Source organism: Adiantum capillus-veneris, chromosome 8, assembly GCF_014529385.1.
Source record: "Adiantum capillus-veneris isolate H3 chromosome 8, ASM1452938v2, whole genome shotgun sequence".
Taxonomy (NCBI): domain Eukaryota; kingdom Viridiplantae; phylum Streptophyta; class Polypodiopsida; order Polypodiales; family Pteridaceae; genus Adiantum; species Adiantum capillus-veneris.
The window spans coordinates 107,442,054-107,459,934 of NC_140938.1; the positions used below are offsets into that span (position 1 = coordinate 107,442,054).

Sequence of the window (17,881 nt, forward strand, 5' to 3'; positions counted from 1 at the left end):
ATCAGAGCAGCCATCCCACCCAACTCGCCCCCTTATAATACTACCACACTTTCTATTTCTCACACAAAGAAGCCTCTCGTTATGAAATTCTTCTCAATAGCCTTATGTAGGCCATAGTGAATTTTCACCTGGTTACTATGCCGTGGGGCACTTGTCAACAAGCTTTATCCAAGGGTCTGCAAAGCCTTTAGTAATAAGCCTTAAGGCCTTACGGCCATGAAGACTTTCCCAAATTCCTACGCCCCTTACACACAAACACACTAACATATCGAAAAGTGTCCAATGTCGTGTTGAAATGCAGCTCTAGCTGCCCTTTTCGAGGTGGCATCTCTGTCCTCATCGTCGTCTCAGAGAATTTTGTCTTGCTCAGGAAAGCGTGGAAACCTGGTGCGCTAGCAACTCTGTGTGTTCGGGAGAATCTTTTTGTAAGCAATCGTATTCCTTCGGTGTGGTAGCACCCACCCTCTCCATCTTTAACAGGTTGAACGTTACAACGTAGCAGTTCCATTTCAGCTTGTGAGCACGACCAATGTCCTTTGTCAAGTCTTGAGGCGGCTACGGCAGGAGACAGCTGATACAATCTGGCTGCATTTTGTTTGAGGTAAGTTTTACACATATGCTTGCTTTGTGCATGTTCAAGCTCATAAGGGCTCCTCTGATGAGAGCTCAAAAGCCAATTGAATTCGTGGTCTATTGTGCGCTGTTGGCTTTTCTCTGTGGATAAAGGTTACCATATGAAGATTGGGCCCAGACGTATCCCCTTCTCCAAAGTATATGCTTTAGTAAGTGATTGAAAATTCTCTTTGACACAGGAGTAGGCAACCAAAAAGCAAGGAAGCCTGAAGGAAAGGCAGGGGTGTTAGAAATTTAGGGTAGATTAAGGTTAGGTTATGGTGGAAAGATTAAGCTACCATTCATGGTTAGCAAGCTTAATCATGGAGATTCAGAGAGAGCGAGCGAGACCCAAAAGGACAAGAGCTAGGGCAAAATCCAAGCACTACAAGATTGCGTGTTACAAGTGGGGACAACAAGGCTTCTTATAGAGATGTGGAAGATAAGATCGGGGAGGTGGCTTCAATTCTCTTTAACTTAAGTCTAGAGAGCTTACTCGAAGACCCTAGAATGTCCCTAGGAATGGTAGCATTTATCCCAACAAGGGGGGGTGGGTGGGTGGGTGGATGAGGGTTTCAGGTGTGCTCTATGTCTTTTCTGTCTGTTTTTTATGTGGGACGCTGCCTACTATGGAGCCTGCTTATCATGGGAGCTTTGTTTAACTTTCACTTCAGTCTTTATTAACTCTGTGCAGAGGTGAGGTACAAAAAAGGAGTAGACCGAGGAAAGCAGACCAGAAAGCTTGATGCGATTATTTTGAGCTATGGCGATTCATGCGTCTACAACAAGCTCATGCTGTCATGGCTGTGTCTTGAAGCAGTCAGCCAATTCAGCAGGGAGTGTGCCATCATATTTGAGAGAAACATTCAGATGCACATCTGCAAAAGAAAATCATAATAGCAGGATTTGCCATCGCTTCCATATTTTTGGTCCTAGTAGGACTTCAGTAAAATCAAGTCAAGGACAATGTCGGTTTTTCGTTAGTGCCTCGAAGATGGGCCCTGCAGATGGCTTTGATGACAACTTAAGCAGAGGCAAGGCTTTAGATATTCCATCATTAAAAATTGCAGAGGTTTCTGCCTTAGAGGTAATTTATGATGCCTTTCTTGTTCTTTTTTTCACTTTCTGAATTAGTATGTGTATGTGATGCAAAGATACGATTGTGCAGAATGGAATGTGGTTGCAAGGGCAAGGAATGACAATTGATGAACAGAATGATCCATTATGGGAGCAGGTTGCCACTGGTCTGCGGATAGCCTATGCCATAAGTAAGTACTCTTAACAATCCATCACACCGAAAAGAAGCATAAGTTTGTAAAACATGTTGTAAATTCTCCACTAAAGTATCCAAATTATTTCATGGGGAAGCAAACCTGGTGGCACTAGCATTCTAATTGGCTAACACCATTTTGTAAAGCCATTTGATGTTGGCCATGATTTGTTTTAGCTAAGTAAAGAGCCTAACAATATAAGCAACTTGTTGATTGTTTGTGGACTGTTGGGAGTAAATTTTTTTATTGTTGTAATATGTGCTTGAATATGGTTGCTACAAAATTCGAAGAACCTATGATGTTTTGTGTTTATGGGCTTACGTGTGATGTCAGCATTTGACATGTGTATGTTTGTTGTGGCTGGATATACTGTGTGAAGTGTCTTTGGTATCGTTTTTTCGTGTCGGTCAAAGAGTCATACCAGATTTTGTACCTTGTTTGGCTTCTTAGGTGTGTACGGTGCAATGGCACTAGCTGGGCAAACAGTCTGCCACTTCATGGGAATCGACGGAGGGGGGGGTTTTGACCTCTCCATTGATGTTGCAATGCAAGGGCTAGGATATGCTGTGCCCCCAGTACTGGCTCTTCTCTTCATTCTTGATGTGAGAACGGGTTTTATCTTTGGATCCTGATTATTTACAGCTTTGGGCTCTTCAGAAAGCATCAACTTCTGTCCTTTTTACGTTTGAGCAGGACGAAGTAGTGAGGAAGTCACACCCAGCTAGGGCCATTCGGGATGCTGAGGATGAAGAGTTGATGAGCTTTTTCGTTGGCTTATCATTGTGGCAGGTGCTTCAAGATGGATAGCTATCATGTTGTCTTGGAAACTCTGATTTTGTTGTCATAGCATTTCTGCTTGTTTATGTTTCTATGAGTTATACTCGCAGCTTTGTAGCGATATCGCTAATTTTTTCTTTTGCCTTGGATGTTTGAGCTTAAACAATCTTCATGCAATGATATCCTAAGACCTGATATTTACCAGGTCATCTTTGTGGTATCAATGGCAGCAGTGGCTGAAGAATTTTTCTTTAGGGTTGCAATTCAGGTCGGTATTTTTCAGATATGGCTTGCCTACGCCACTGATGGTTATTACAATATTTAAGTGAGGATTACTTTCTTTGCAGGGTGGCCTAGCCCATGTTTTTCTAAGTGAGGACAAATTGAGGCAACCTATTGATGGCATTGCAGCTCTTGTGAGTCCACTGCTTTATCTGGATGTGCTCAGTGTGTCGTTGGAATTTCTTTTCTATGAGTTTGCACTGTAGTTACTACACTATCTTGGCTATTGTGATGAATCTTATCCTTTTTTTATGTGTGTTAAATTTCAGACAGGAGTTTTTCCTTCTTTGGCTCCTTTTGCTCATGGTCTTGCAGGGATACTAACAGCTGCCCTCACTGGCTCCATTCTTTTTGTCACATCCTTTCCGCAAGGTAACTGCCATTATTAATGAAACTCATGTTGGTTTGTAGGTGGAGGTCCAAGCATTTAGTGCATAATGTTGTAGCAGTGCAGGCAGAAGAAACCTATGTTACACGCATCTTACAAATTCTCTATTTTTTAAAGTGATTTGTGGCGAGCTCATATACTCATGACCAGAGTGGCATTCAACCACTCTAGAAAATTGTCTTAGTTAATTCAATGCCAAAAATTTATTGGGGTCAAAGGCAAAGTGCCCCGTTGCCCAGTGTGGACACACACTCACACACACACACACACACACACACACCTATCACATATACACAGTGTTCATTCTTTGTAGCCTGAAGGAATAAGACTTGGGGAGCTCACCATTGGAGCTCTGGCTACACAGCGTGTCAAGAGTGCTCCACCTGCGACCTATGTACTCTCCTTTGTCACTCTCTCACTCTCCGTGCGTACGCTGTAGGCACTTTAAAAATCTTTTTTCAGCTTTTGTGATGCAGAAAAAGGAACAAAATGCTCTATATGCATATTAATTATTGACCGGTCTTCTGAAGACGATCTAAAAACTGTCCTGGATCTTGTGGGCAGACCCAAAATATGTTGTTGCTCCTACTCGCTGGAATCGAGCCTCATTACGAAATTTGAAGCAAAGTTTTGCAGGCAAGTGGAAGATTACGAGTATCTGGTTAAGTTCCTGAAAACGTTTTGACCTTGACTTATTGATGTGTTTTCAATTGCAGCTTGGTATGAGCGGCGACAATTGAGAAGAATTTACTCTCCGCTGCTTGAATCCTTGCTGGCCTTGTATATTGGGTTCGAGTGGATGCAGGTATGTATTTGGCTTTCTCTTACATTCTGCTTGAGGAAGAGATCAGAGTAAATGATATTTATGGTTCATGCAGACTGGGAACATTCTTGCACCAATTATGACGCATGTCATTTACTCTGGTGTGATCATTGGTAGCGGCTTGACAAGGTTACATGACCAGAGGGAAAAGTTGAGGCAGCGAACGCTGCTTGTGGGAAAAAAACATGGAAATTTCTGATGAGCAATCAGATAAAAGCGTATGAGCAAGCGGTTCCTTTTTTCTGTGTAAGTGGTAAAGTTGCCTTGAAAAGGCAAAAGTGATGTGTTGCTATGACATCTTCTAGGAATGGAGTGTAATATATCCATACCCAATTTAACTGGATGAAGCACACAAAGCTGTATATATTTAGAAGAGCTTGTCGGGAGCTTTTTAAACTTTTTTGTAACTATATTTTTTGAATGAGAGCTCCCCATGTTTTATGGATATGTTACTTGGTTTATTGTAATTTAGTATGTTGAAGCTTCTAGAAGGCGATTTAGCTGTTGTGCTCATTGTCCATTTGCTATATGCTGGTGATTGTCCATCTGCTACGGTGGTGATCTTCGATGGAGATCGACGGACGCCAGGAGCCATGGGGAGCTCTGATTACAGGGAAAGGACAGTAAAAATCTTTTCCCGGTTGCCAATGTCGGGGGGAGGGCCAAAACACATTGCAGTGACTCTGAGGGACGGCTGCTGAGGTGGCAAGCCCCTATTGTGCAATAACCTGGTTGTGGATGTGGCAGGCTATGGCTGCACGACACTCGCCTGCTGCATTCTGACCATTGAGGTGGTAGGCTTAGGTTATGCGACAGGCTTCGCTGTTTCTGATGAGCCCTGACCTAGCAGTAATCCAACGGCCACCGCAGGGATAACAGGATATCACTAGTTCTATAATTGGAATAAGGATCTCAACATATGTAATGCTTGGAATATGATGTAAATCATCAAATGTTGCTTGCATAACCATTAGATAGTATCATCTTAAGTAAAGGAGGGATATATCTAGTATATGTGCTACATAAGACAATGCAAGTTTAGATGAACAAAATGATTTATGAGATCGCTAACTGAATTAAAAAATGTTGCATATTTACGACTCTATTTAATTTTAATCATAGAAATTTTTTCCGCATGAGAGTTACAAAAGTATCAAGAAGGTATATAAGTAGTTACCATGGATTTTTGCATGTACCTTGCTCATTTTTTTCTTAAACTAAAATACAAGTTTTAGTAAAACATCAATTGTTGTTTGTGTAAGTGCTTTTCATGAGTGTAATTACTATCAAATTTGTGTATAAAAGTGGGGGATTATAGTGTTTATGAGTACTTTGGCTAGCATTTTTATAATTTTGCAAAAGCATCTCTTGAAATCCTTTCTAGACTCATGTACCATTTTATTTAAATTTGTGAAAAAAGGATACTAAAGTGTCTTTTTTGGTATCAAACTAGTGATATCAACAAGGTGGAATGTAGGGCTCAAATTTGTTGCCATGACTTTGTTTGTTAGAGCATATATGTTTTAACTGTCAAACTGTGGTAATGAAGAATTTTCATGGTAGTATATAAGTCTGTTGAGGATGTGACAATGAACTCTCACATTCCAAAGGAAGCAAGCGTCTTCAGAAGAGAGCCTAGGATCCTTTGAGAATGTTCTGTTTATCGTGAGCTTTTAGCCAGACGTCATTTGCAAAAAAGCCTCTCAAGGTGTTCATTTTATACTTCAACATCTCGTACGTAAGCTTCAATGGATTTACAAGTGTTCAGAGTATACCAGTGTTTGTGTGCGTGTGTCTATCAAGGTGTTCAATTCATACTTCAACATCTCGTACGTAAGCTTCAATGAATTTACAAGTGTTTAGAGTATACCAGTGTGTGCGTGTCTGTGTGAATGTGTGTTTGTGTATGTGCATGTGTGTGTATGTATATGTGTATGCATATGTGTGTATGTGTATGTGTATGTGTATGTGTGTGAGGCTTGTTGGATGTGAATGAACCTCCTAGGCAACAAGCTTACATGCCTTGCCTATGAGAGATCATTGACACCAACCACTTTCTTCTCTAGAACTATGACCATTGACCATCCATTTCAATTTTTTAGTGAGTGAAGGTGGCGTAAAAATCTTATTAACTTTTATGTCACATGTGTGCTTAAGAACATTCAACATGAAGTTCTACTATAGTCATATTACTAAAATTGCAATTGTTTGTGCTTATGTGTCCTAATGGTGTTAGTTGGGATGTCATCAGTAGTGCATGACGGAGGTGGTGGTTACGTTGTTTTGTGGTTGAGGAACATTAATATCTATAACTTAACACCAGCCTTATAGTTAACTCGGGGCCTTTTCTGGATTCATCTAGGTTTGTATGTGGAGCAGGCGTGCTACGAGATCAAGTTGACTAGTTTGAGAGGAGAGGAGGATATGACAAAGCATCCATTTTTAAAGAATGCCAACAATTGAGCACTTCTTAGCCGTGCCTTCTCTTGATGAATTCACAACCAATCACAAAAAGTACCAATATTCTCCCGGCATACACCATTGGGCATTTTCTACTTTATTGATTCATAAAAACTAGACTATGATGTGTCAATTCCATCACTCTTGCTTTTATAATCAATTTTCTTTTTAGATCTTTACAACATTTTGTTTCTTTTGTGACTTAAGTGAGAGCTTTTCTAGCACCGACCCCTCCATTAAGGGCACTACTAGACTAGTTTCAACTACTCTAGCATGGTCACCAATGTGAGCAAAATTAGCTTGCACTCACCTTTGAATGAGGTAGGAGTGGAAATCACATTAAGATAATACAATGGCATTTTTTATCTTGATTGTCAATTTGTTTCAAACAATATGGCCAAGGGGAGTCTTGGCCACTTCGAAGTAATTAATTGGAGAGAAAATAAAGCATCAAAAAACGAAAAGAAGGATGACTTATCGCATGGAGGCTAAATTGAGAAATTTGCATGGAAGCTAGAGACTTTGTACGCATTTGTTGATGCTAGCGAGTTCCTTGTTTCCCTTGGTTTGCAACTCTCGTGGAAGGTGGAGGTTGCAATCCTAAGACTAGATTTGGTGTTTTTACTACTGTAAGCTTAACTTTGGCTTGGTCTCTTGGTATTTGGTGCTTTTATTCTTGCACATGTTGCATCCTGCACATGTTGTGTTAGCACTCATACTAAGCCTTTCTTTGTTCCACTAAACTTGAGGAGGCACAAGTTCCAACTCTTTTTCTTGTTTTCCTCGATTGCAACTCCTGGGAAGGTGGGTTACAATCCTAAGAAAAGATTTAGTGTTTTTACCACTATTGTAAACTTACTTTTGGCTTGGTCTCTGGGTGTTTGGTGCATTTATTTTTGGACATGTTGCACCCTGTAGTGGCCTTGATCTAGCACTTAGTTGGTCCGAGCTTGACAATATCCACACCATAAGTTTAATCTAGAAGATTGTGCTTGTTGATTCCTAACTTGGAAACGCTCTCTAGGAGGGACACCATCACAACCTTGGCAAGAAAGTCGTGACTCTACTATAGTGACTACTTGAGAAAGGTTTTCCCTTAGAGATATCTAGCCCCAATAGAACTTACCAATATGATAAAGGTATGATACTACTAAGATTCTTCCATGTAACTGGTATGATATACGTGCAATACCTAAATGATACTCGTGTGGTGTTGGCTCCCATTATGATACAATAACACTGGGATTGGAATGACACTTGGATGCACTTGATATCATACAAGTATGAAATAGTATGATATTGGTTTGCTATCGAACTGATAGCATCACAATTCTTGCATGTTTAAGGTAATACCGTTATGACGCATGCATCATCCTATATTGCAATACTTATGATACAAGGATTGTATCTAGATGATACTGTGAGGACAATGTGATGCTAACATTATATTATAAATATGATACCATACCATTATTGTACTTATATGATACCAATAAAATATTATACTAAAAACATACAAGCAAGATACCATTATGGTATGAAAATTTTACCAGTATCAAACTGACATGATACCAAATAATAGTAGTATAATCTTGGTATGATGTAAGGATGATCTGAGTATAGTATTGTATTGTACCGATATGATACAAGGATGATAACGAGATGATATTGCCTTTTATATATTTATTTCACTTTGAGAAGGTGCTTACTCTTCTCTCTCTCTCTCTCTCTCTCTCTCTCTCTCTCTAATTGTGATGCACGCACCATTGATCCTAACAATATATATCGGTATGTATAACATGGCCTTTATTTATAAGGTGTGGAATAGGCTATTCGGTTGGAGCCTTTTCACTTACACTTGGCCATTTAGAATCGTATAGCATAATATCTTGCCACACAAGCACTTATCCTCCACATAGGCTTTAACAACTAAGAGTTGTTGCATAGGCGGCCGAACGTTACTTATCCTAGGAAAAAGCTATACATGCTATCATATGGATTTACACATGGGTTCTACCACACAAACATTGATTGTACTAGGTAGTGCACACCTTGAGTCAATGCATAGACCAAATACCATATTCCAAACACTTATCTCTAATTGATGCTCTACCTTGGATTAAAGGCCGCTTTTATTGTAGGTAAGTCAAGTTTTTTGGGATATTGGACTCAGGAATTTAGATAGGTGGGAAAAGTGGATGTCAAAGCTATGACAAAGCACCAGTTTATACACTCCATTGCTCCATATTTAGTGCTAGATACAACTACTTTGAGAAGATGTTCATTGTCGTGTTGTTGTCGCACATGTATACAAGGAAACGTGGAGGGGATATGTGATGCTAGTGAATAAGCTGGATGTCTTGATCAAAGGGAGTCCATGGCACTATGAAAGGTTGGCATATAAAGGAGTTTGATGTTGACATCACATTGGTGTTTTGGATCTCAAAGGGTTCACTATTGTAAACCCTCCATGTCGCTTGCTTTCAAGGCCTAATTTAAAACCCCATATGTGTAGATTTTTCATGAATATAATGGACCATTTTCTAGCCCAATCTACGTAGGTTCCGTTTGATTGGTATCCTTCAATACACCGTATATTGAACTCACCTGTTATGTTATATCTTTACAAGTATCCCTTTCAAGTTTTAGATTAAAGAACCAAAATCGGGATGGGTGGTGCCAGATGCTTTGTTGGTATGTAGAAGGGAACTATATCTTTTAGCATAGAGGGCTAGTGGGAGAATGTAAAGCCACATTTTCAAGCCAATCCAAGAGAAGTAATCTAGCACCTTGGTGAATTGGAAACACATGCAACATGAGTGAACAACTTCTAGTCCTTTTGATACGGTGCCGATATTGGGAGAATAGGAGGACGAGAGGCATTAAATGAGTATGAAGCCCACAAAGTGTGTATTTCACTTATATTAAGTTTTGGTTTGAGCAAAACCTACCTACTGTGAGGGTTGGCCAATGCACTAAGAGGGATTCAAGCTCGAGACTTTTGAGCATAAATCAACCATTTAGAAGTGAATGGGCTATAAGATAGCCTCTTTATTCAAAAGTTTAAGGAAATTCTTAAGGCTTAAGCTAGCTTTGACCAAGCCGAGAGTGATGGAGGCAAAGGTTTAGGTTGACACTACAGAAAAAGGCTTTTCTATATCTTGGCTTTTAAATCTAACAATTTCATCAAGAAGTGAGTGGGTAACTTAGTTTTTTATGTTTTTGGATTTTAAATTTTCCATTTCCCACCCCTCTCCTCTCTCTTATATTGAAACTACTCTCTCTCATCCAAAGAACATAAAGTGAAGCACTTTCAGTCCTCTATTTGCACCAAAAGAAGATTTTTGATTCTCTCTCTCTCTCTCTCTCTCTCTCTCTCTCTCTCTCTCTCCCCTACCTATTGCTGCAGCAAAATGACAAGGACGACCCTCTGGAGGTGCCATTCAAAAATGCAAAGACAAAATGCGCAAGACCATTAAAAAGATTAATTGCAACCTCCTAGGCGCAATAAAGACACACAAAGAACGTGTGTCGATGCAAGAAAGAACAATAAACACACTTGAGGATCATGTGACGACCCAAGATGAGAAGATTAGGTTACTCAAAGAAGGAGCTTGCATAGGTGCAATCACAAAACACACTCAAAGAGGGAGAGCTTCAATCCTCATTGGTTGAAGAAATCAACACGATTAAAGAACAAGTGTGGGCTATCAAAGTAGGGAGGAGCAACACAAAGAAATTACTTCTTTTTGCGCAAATGTTATTACAAATACCCAACAAAAAATGGACAAGGCCGAGAAATGGATCGTGATTGCCAAGAAAGCCCCTCCGTGGAAGCAAAGAAGGACTTTTTGAAGAAGAGACCAACTCTTAAGAAGACGGGTATCTTTCTTGGGAATGACCTCACGCTCTCGTAGATTGCGCATATGAACGAGGTAATGCCAGATATGAGAGTGGCAAGGGAAAAAGTTAAGATTGCTTTCTACCAACATGGAAGTTTGGTGATATTGGAGAAATGCTCCGCATGATGGTGCGAGATCTATGGGACCACACTAAAGATGGTAGCCTGGAATTGTAATGGGTCACTTCGTCTTGATGTAGGGGCATTTGAGGACATCTTTATGAGGAGAGATAGAGTCTCTTACTCAAAGACACACTAGAAACCGAGACAGCTTATGCCACATGTGACTGGATATATGTGGGTGACAACTTGTTGATCTGAGATGAGATCAGGGCATAGGCGCAGAGGATCAGGAGAACATTCCTATTTAGAGAGGATTTACTGAGTTGATTGTGCACATTTTTTGATGATCAGGACAAATACATGTGGGTGATATTAACAAATTAGACATGCAGATTCTTGTACATTGCTATATGTTAAATTGCCCCCAACACATTAGTGTACGCTGCACCTAAAGGATAGTCCCCTTTCTCTATATTAGATGAAGACATATGGGAGTTTTCCATGAGGGATGGTGACATCATTCTCTTGGGGACTTTACTGCCAACATGAGGAATCATGAGACGACTTATTATGATATTTTATACCACACCATAGTGGATTAGGAGATCAACACCCACATTTTCCATGAGATCGTCTTCAATGTGTTAGTGTTTTCATTGAGGAGAGTAGTTGAGACTAGATTGACGAGAGCTTATGCTGCCCTAGGAAGATTAGAGAGGATGTGTTTTTAGGTTTAATTTTAGGAACCTCAAACAAAACTATGGCTCTTTGATACTTTAGTGACATCAGCTATGCTTTATGGACCACTCCAATAGACCTGGTGGCACTGATGGAGAGGCCTTTGGTTTCTATGATCTCTTCAGTGATTAGAGCTAAGAATTCAAACCACATGAGATTATCAGAGCAGAGTTGGTTGCATCTCCACTCATGGTCGAGGTACTCACCAGATCAGTCTCCTTAATGCACAGACGTAGGTATGTTCGCTTAGCTCTTGAGTCTTCATGGCAGCTAGCATTGTAAGGGGATACTACTTGATGGTATGGATAGATGACATTGTGGTTTTAGTTACACTGTTTGGATATGGATAAATTGCCACCTTTCCAGGTTTCTTTGGATGTACCCTCTCTGTCTATTAAATGCACAAAGGTCACCATGCTCATTCGTCAGGACCTATAGCTTGACACTAGGAGGACTTGGATTCAGGCAAAACAAGAGTTGGGCATGAAGATGACTTTCTATAGAGAGCATCTTCACCAGTTGATGGAGGATGGGTTTGTGAATAAACCTAGTTACATGGATACACATTCATCTTGGGAGATACTATGTGCCTTCAGTCAGTTACACACCTCTTTACATCAGCTTGAGTTTGAGACTAGCAAATTTAAAGGGATACCTACAAAGACTAAGATAGGCCAGCTATGCCATTTGGAGCCCAAGATAGCGGCTACATTACATATGTCATTGTCCGACGTACTATGAGATACGGGGGCGATTTCATTTTTTCTTCAGAGAGGCTTTTGGAACACTATCTAGGGTCATAAGATATCAAGATCAGAGATATCTTAAGTTATTTTTACTCAACCTACACACACATAGAGAGAGCCTATTGGAAAGGCCACCAAAGAGATAGTCTTAGAGGCAGATTACAGATTTCTTTAGACCACCTACTAGGCAGATAAATGGATAGACCACTTAGCAAAGCCTAGATATCACCGACACCAGAGGTACGTTGATTGATTAGGCTACTGAGCTAGGGAGATCTAGATGCCTGCAACTAGGGTATACCTCACAACTACAATAGAGGATACTGATTACTTTAGCTCAACATGCAAGATGCCGAGTACGAATACTTACCATGGAAGATATTGACGATATTCTACAATGACTGATGCACTACATCCTCGGACAATAATTTTATACACTGGGATTGCACTACCCACTATTTCACCGTCACACACATTACGATACACAACTATGAGTCGCTTAAATTCACGACAATAGACACTTAGTATTTATTTTATTTCATTTCATTTTATTTTGTACCCTTACGTTGTATCAGATTCATTAGAATTGTACCTGTTTGGCCTCATAGATCATTTTGGCCTTTTGAAGACATTTTATATAACATTTCATTTCAGCTCTCTCTCTCTGTGTGTGTGTGTGTGTGTGTGTGTGTGTGTGTGTAAAACCATTATAATTCAAAGACGTGTTAGAATTCCCTCCATTTTTCTAAGCTCATCCTTTCCTCCATAGTCAACAACCTTTGCTTAACATGCTTGTAGTTGTTGCATTTTGAATCATCACTCTACCTTTAATCTCTACTTATCTTGGAAGATCCCTCTCTGTAATCAAGCTCACTCTAAATGACATCTAAAATGCTTTCATGTCAAGACATTATCAACACATCAAAATGGTGTCGATTTAAAGAAAGAATATACAACCATGCAAGGTAGCACATCCAATCCCAATGTTGTTGATCAACTATGAAGAATTGGATGCAAAGGCTCATATTTGCCCAAACAATATGGAGGCCTACTTGGCTATTGCAGGATATTCTATTCAATGTTCTTGAAGGAAATGGGAACACGAAATCAAACCTTTGCTACATACTCTTCTCTATGCAAGAAGTATGTTAAGGACAATCAAAAAGTCTATGAGGATGCCAATGAAAAGTCAAAGTAGCTCAATGATAAAATTGTGAAGCTCACTAAAAAAATCTAAGCAACAAAAGAAAGAGCAAGAGATACATTCGGACATTTACATTCAACTCTAGCACACTACACATAATATGTTGTGTCGTCCCCCTTGGCTTCCATGCATACAACTGCAAGAGAAAATCGATGTCACTACTATGTGCATGTGGTGGAGCTTGAAAGAAACGCATCCGCCGATAAACTAAGTATGGAAACTAGCATACACATAGATTTTGTTTTGTGTATGCTCTAGTTCCATGCATGCTACTAATAGTTTTATGTTAATCGACTTGCATTTGATATAGATGATGATGGGAATCGATTACCATTATTAATCCACAAAACATGTACACATTGTCAAACCAAAGAAACTTGTAAAGTTGTTGGACAATCCATCCAATGTTATCATGACCAAAGTTTTGTGCCATGAGTTTTTCTTTGAATTGAAAGATATTATGTCATCTCAAGAAATGATAAACGCATGCAATAATGTGGGAATAAGCTTCAAGGCATATGAAGCCCTGTACATAATGCAATAGATCATAGAGAAATTGGATTGTTTGAATTGCTACCGATATGTACAACGTGAGACTTGCAAAGAAATGCGTCAAATATGATGCCACAAACTTATCAGGTGGGTTCAATGGATTGATGATGCCATGCCAATGGAAGAAATCAAATCCTTTTGCTACAATGAGTTCAACATTCTGTATGTTGACTTGTTGAAGCTTTAGCAATTGATGATCAAATTTTATGGATTAATACATGAGGAGTGCGGTGGTAAAGTCATCTTTGTGAGATGAATTCCAGGTTGTGATGTGTCAACATTGAGAGTAAGAAATGAACTTTAAAGACCTACAAAATGACTGAGTGAATTGTAAAGATCTACAAAGTGGTTTATATAGCCAAAGTCATTTGCTTCTTTGAAAAAAAAACCCAAAAACAAAACGAAAAGCTAAAAATTAAAGCAATGTTTGGTAATAAAACAACATCTCAATTAACCGACAACAATAATAGATCAAGTTGGACACTTTCACATTGCGAAATTCATTTCAAACTTCTTTGAAAAAAATCCAAAAATAAAACTAAAAGCTAAAAACTAAAGCAATGTTTCATGATAAAACAACACATGACACCATCTCAATTAATTGACAACACCATATTACAACATTTATATGCGATATTTTTAAATTGCTACTCTTAAAAGTTTACTAACAATCTCTAGGCCAAATACTTGATCATGAACCAAAGTCTTCACTTAAAAGTTTATTTAAAACTAAAACACTCCACCAAAACTTGAAAATTGAAAAAAATATTCAGAGAGATGAGATACGAAATACCATCTTTGTTAAGTAAGAGTGAAATTTGCATTAGTTACCAAATTTTAGAGTAATGCACCTCACAAAAAAAATCATTTTCTTGTTTTTACCAAACAACTTTGTCATGACAACAAAGGCATACTATTCAGGCAATGCATATTTCATGTTGGGATACATTAACTCGTGAAGATGGTCAAGGTGCCAGTCATCATTGAACACTCGAAAAGGAAACTAGTTCATGTGGTGCAAATAGTACCAAGGCCTTTAGAAGTGTTCAAATTGGTACTTTTGATAAAAGTTAAAAAGAGTCATATAGGACATTTCAAAAATAGAACTTTTAGCTTCATAAAGTATCCAATTTAAAACAATTTAGCATTGCTAAAAAGATGAACTTTGGTATAATATGGACTTTAAAAAACAACCTAATTTGATGCAAATAGTGCCAAGGCCTTTGTAAAGTTTCAAATTGAGTAATTTAGAAACTACTACGAGGGTAATTGTCCAAAAAAGTACCATATAAGAACTTTGACAATAGAAAGTACCCAATTTAAAACATTGCTATTGCATGTGTCTAACAAAGAATTGTCTTATTTGGTGCAAATATTACCAAGGTGTTAACCCTCACAGACACCCTATCACCTTCGATGAACACCTTATTATTTATTTGATTGAGTCATGGATCGGGCTTGTCGGTCTAATAGGTATGTAGGTGATCGTCGATGAGAAGCGCACCATTTATCTTATTTTTACAGTAGTTTTGCAATGACCGGCCATTGTGAACGTCCATGTGTGAATGGGTCAAACTCTTATAAAAGGTCCATTTGACCTAAAAATCCTCATTCTGGGAGGTGCAAGCTAAGAAGTGCTCTTGCTCCATCTCTGTCTTCTTCTCCTTCATGTACTCATGTGTGTGTGTGTGCTCTTGAGAGAGAGAGAGAGAGAGAGAGAGAGAGAGAGAGAGAGAGAGAGAGAGCATTACAGCGACGGGGAGGCGGTTGATCGCGGCATCGACAACAGCTCCTTCTTCACAGCGTAGGATCCTTCAGGACGGAAGCATTGAGCGGTGAGTGACATACCATTGTTTCTTTGAGCTTGCTAGAACTGTCTAGTTGTGTGTTTGTAGCCTTTCAAAGCTCGCACACATTGCACAGGCAAGTTTCCAACCTCCGACACGTGCGGCAAAGCGCACATTTTTGGCGCCGTTGCCGGGGACTGCCTTGCACTAAGCTTGAGGAGCACTTAATGCTACCTCAGGAAACCTTCACTTCTGTCATTTTTTATTTTTTAATGAGTTGTGTGAGAATTGTTAAGTGATTGCAATGGACAGTTTTAGCAGGTTTTTGTAAGCTCTGTTAAGTGTTGTAAAGTACTTGTTTTTGTTAGATTTGTTAGATATGTAATGTGCAGGTGTTAGCAGATCTGTTAGTCAGTGTAAATCAATAATGTGCAGTAGACGATAAGTAGATTGAGTACTCTGTGAGTGAGCAGTGTTGTTGTGTAAGAACCAGGATCAGGACTAGGACCAAAACCGGGACCTTACTGTGTTACATAGTGTGTGAGCAGAGGTAATAAGTGTTAATTAGTTGTGTTAGCTACATGGAGGTTAGACAGAGCTGCTAGGAGCTGTTGTGTGCGCGTGTGAGCTCGGCGTCCACGCGGTAATATTATCCTCAGAAAAAAGATTTTTTGAAAAAAGTTTTTTTAATTAAAAATAAAAATAAAAACAAAAAACACTCAAAATATTTGAGACCAAAAAGATAATTCAAAAACAAAAAGAAAAAAAATTCTCATTTTAAGAGGACGATGACCAGGACTAGGACTAGGACCAAGACTAAGACTAGGACTAGGACAAGGACCAAGACCAAGACCAAGACTAGGACCAGGACTAGGACCAGGACCAAGACTAGGACCAGGACCAGGACCAGGACCAGGACCAAGACCAGGACCAAGAACAAGAATAGGACCTCAAGTGAAGAGAGGACATGTGGGACAAGTACCTCAAGTCCTCGACCATCGCCTTTATATTCACCCTTTGGACTTACTAATTCTAGCCCTCTTTCCACCTAGGAAAAGACTATTTTTAGGATTCTAAGGGCTTTACGTAACCATATCGGGGGCTATAAAGCACGGCACGTCCCTCTAGCCAAGATGTTCATTTTGAGCTATCACACACCATAATCTGTCGTTTGGTTAGAGAAAAGGACAAAAAATAACCAAAAAATTTGGGTTGTAAACACCTAAAAACTAAGTGAACGATCTTCACGGACACTCACCAATGTTTCTAGAGCGTTGAGGTCCCATACACCTACGCTCCAGCCGCGTGCTAGAGGACGAGCACATAGAGAGTGTCTCCGTTTACATGGGCACTCCTTATTCCTCCACCTTAGGCTCTAGGTCCTCAGCAAGAACCCAAGGTAGTACCAGTCAAGACCCACATATTGTGTCTAGTGGTTCTTCCTCTGACTACAATGTCATGGAAGGTTACCCGATGCCTAATCTTGATAGTCCAAGCCAAGACATGCATGCCATGGGCCCACGGTCCAGGACGAGCATACTTAGCCGCTTGAAGGAGACTTTTAGTAGATCCACTCGCTTCGAACATGGAGTTAGCGATGTGAATGAAGGGGGTGTGGAAGTGAACTCTCCATTCATGACCAACGTAGACCCCATGCTCCCGGAGAGTGTGCATGTGAATACTCCATTCACTGCACCACCTGACTCTTCATAGCTATTCTCCTCCGAGGTTATATTACCTGATGGTAGAAGCCTTGCCGAAGTGCAAGAGGTTGAGCAATATATCATTGCGACTAGGGAAAAGGAATTCAAGAGCCTACGCAAGGCAGAAGAACGGAGATACCTAAAGGCAAAGGCCCCTATGTCAACATCCATGCTAATCAATCAATTGAGTGCTCCAGAATTAGCAACCACTAAGGGTTAACCCATAGGGAGCCACATTGCATCTAGTTCAAAGGAAACCCCTAGCACCTCAATCCTAGATAGAGCATTTCTAAATGAGAACTGGGAGTATGAACTATAAACGGAGACTCTAACCGACCTATACACAGGTCACACCTATTACGTGGGTTGGTTAGGTGTCCTATAATCCACATCGGGTGCTACTAGCATAGAGGATCAACAACAAACAATTTGTGATGTCATCCATAGGGTTATTGAGCTGGAGAGGCAGAACAAAGGGATCCACATGCCTTCAACGGGTCTCATGAGATTCTTAGATATAGGGAAGGCTAAGCGACCAAGTTTATCACAAATGGAGACTCCCTCGGTAAGCTGG

At 39.8% G+C, this 17,881-nt stretch overlaps 1 pseudogene across 1 annotated transcript; it reads left to right on the forward strand.

Annotated features, from left to right (window-relative positions):
- Positions 1-242: 242 nt before the first annotated feature.
- On the forward strand, positions 243-4,598 carry LOC147452722 (uncharacterized; annotated as a pseudogene). The gene is made up of 12 exons (XR_015188921.1): positions 243-425; positions 514-601; positions 1,307-1,699; positions 1,781-1,880; positions 2,334-2,485; positions 2,577-2,672; positions 2,866-2,928; positions 3,008-3,076; positions 3,212-3,314; positions 3,895-3,966; positions 4,047-4,135; positions 4,209-4,598. The product of XR_015188921.1 is annotated as an uncharacterized LOC147452722 (transcript).
- The last annotated feature ends 13,283 nt before the right edge of the window (positions 4,599-17,881 follow it).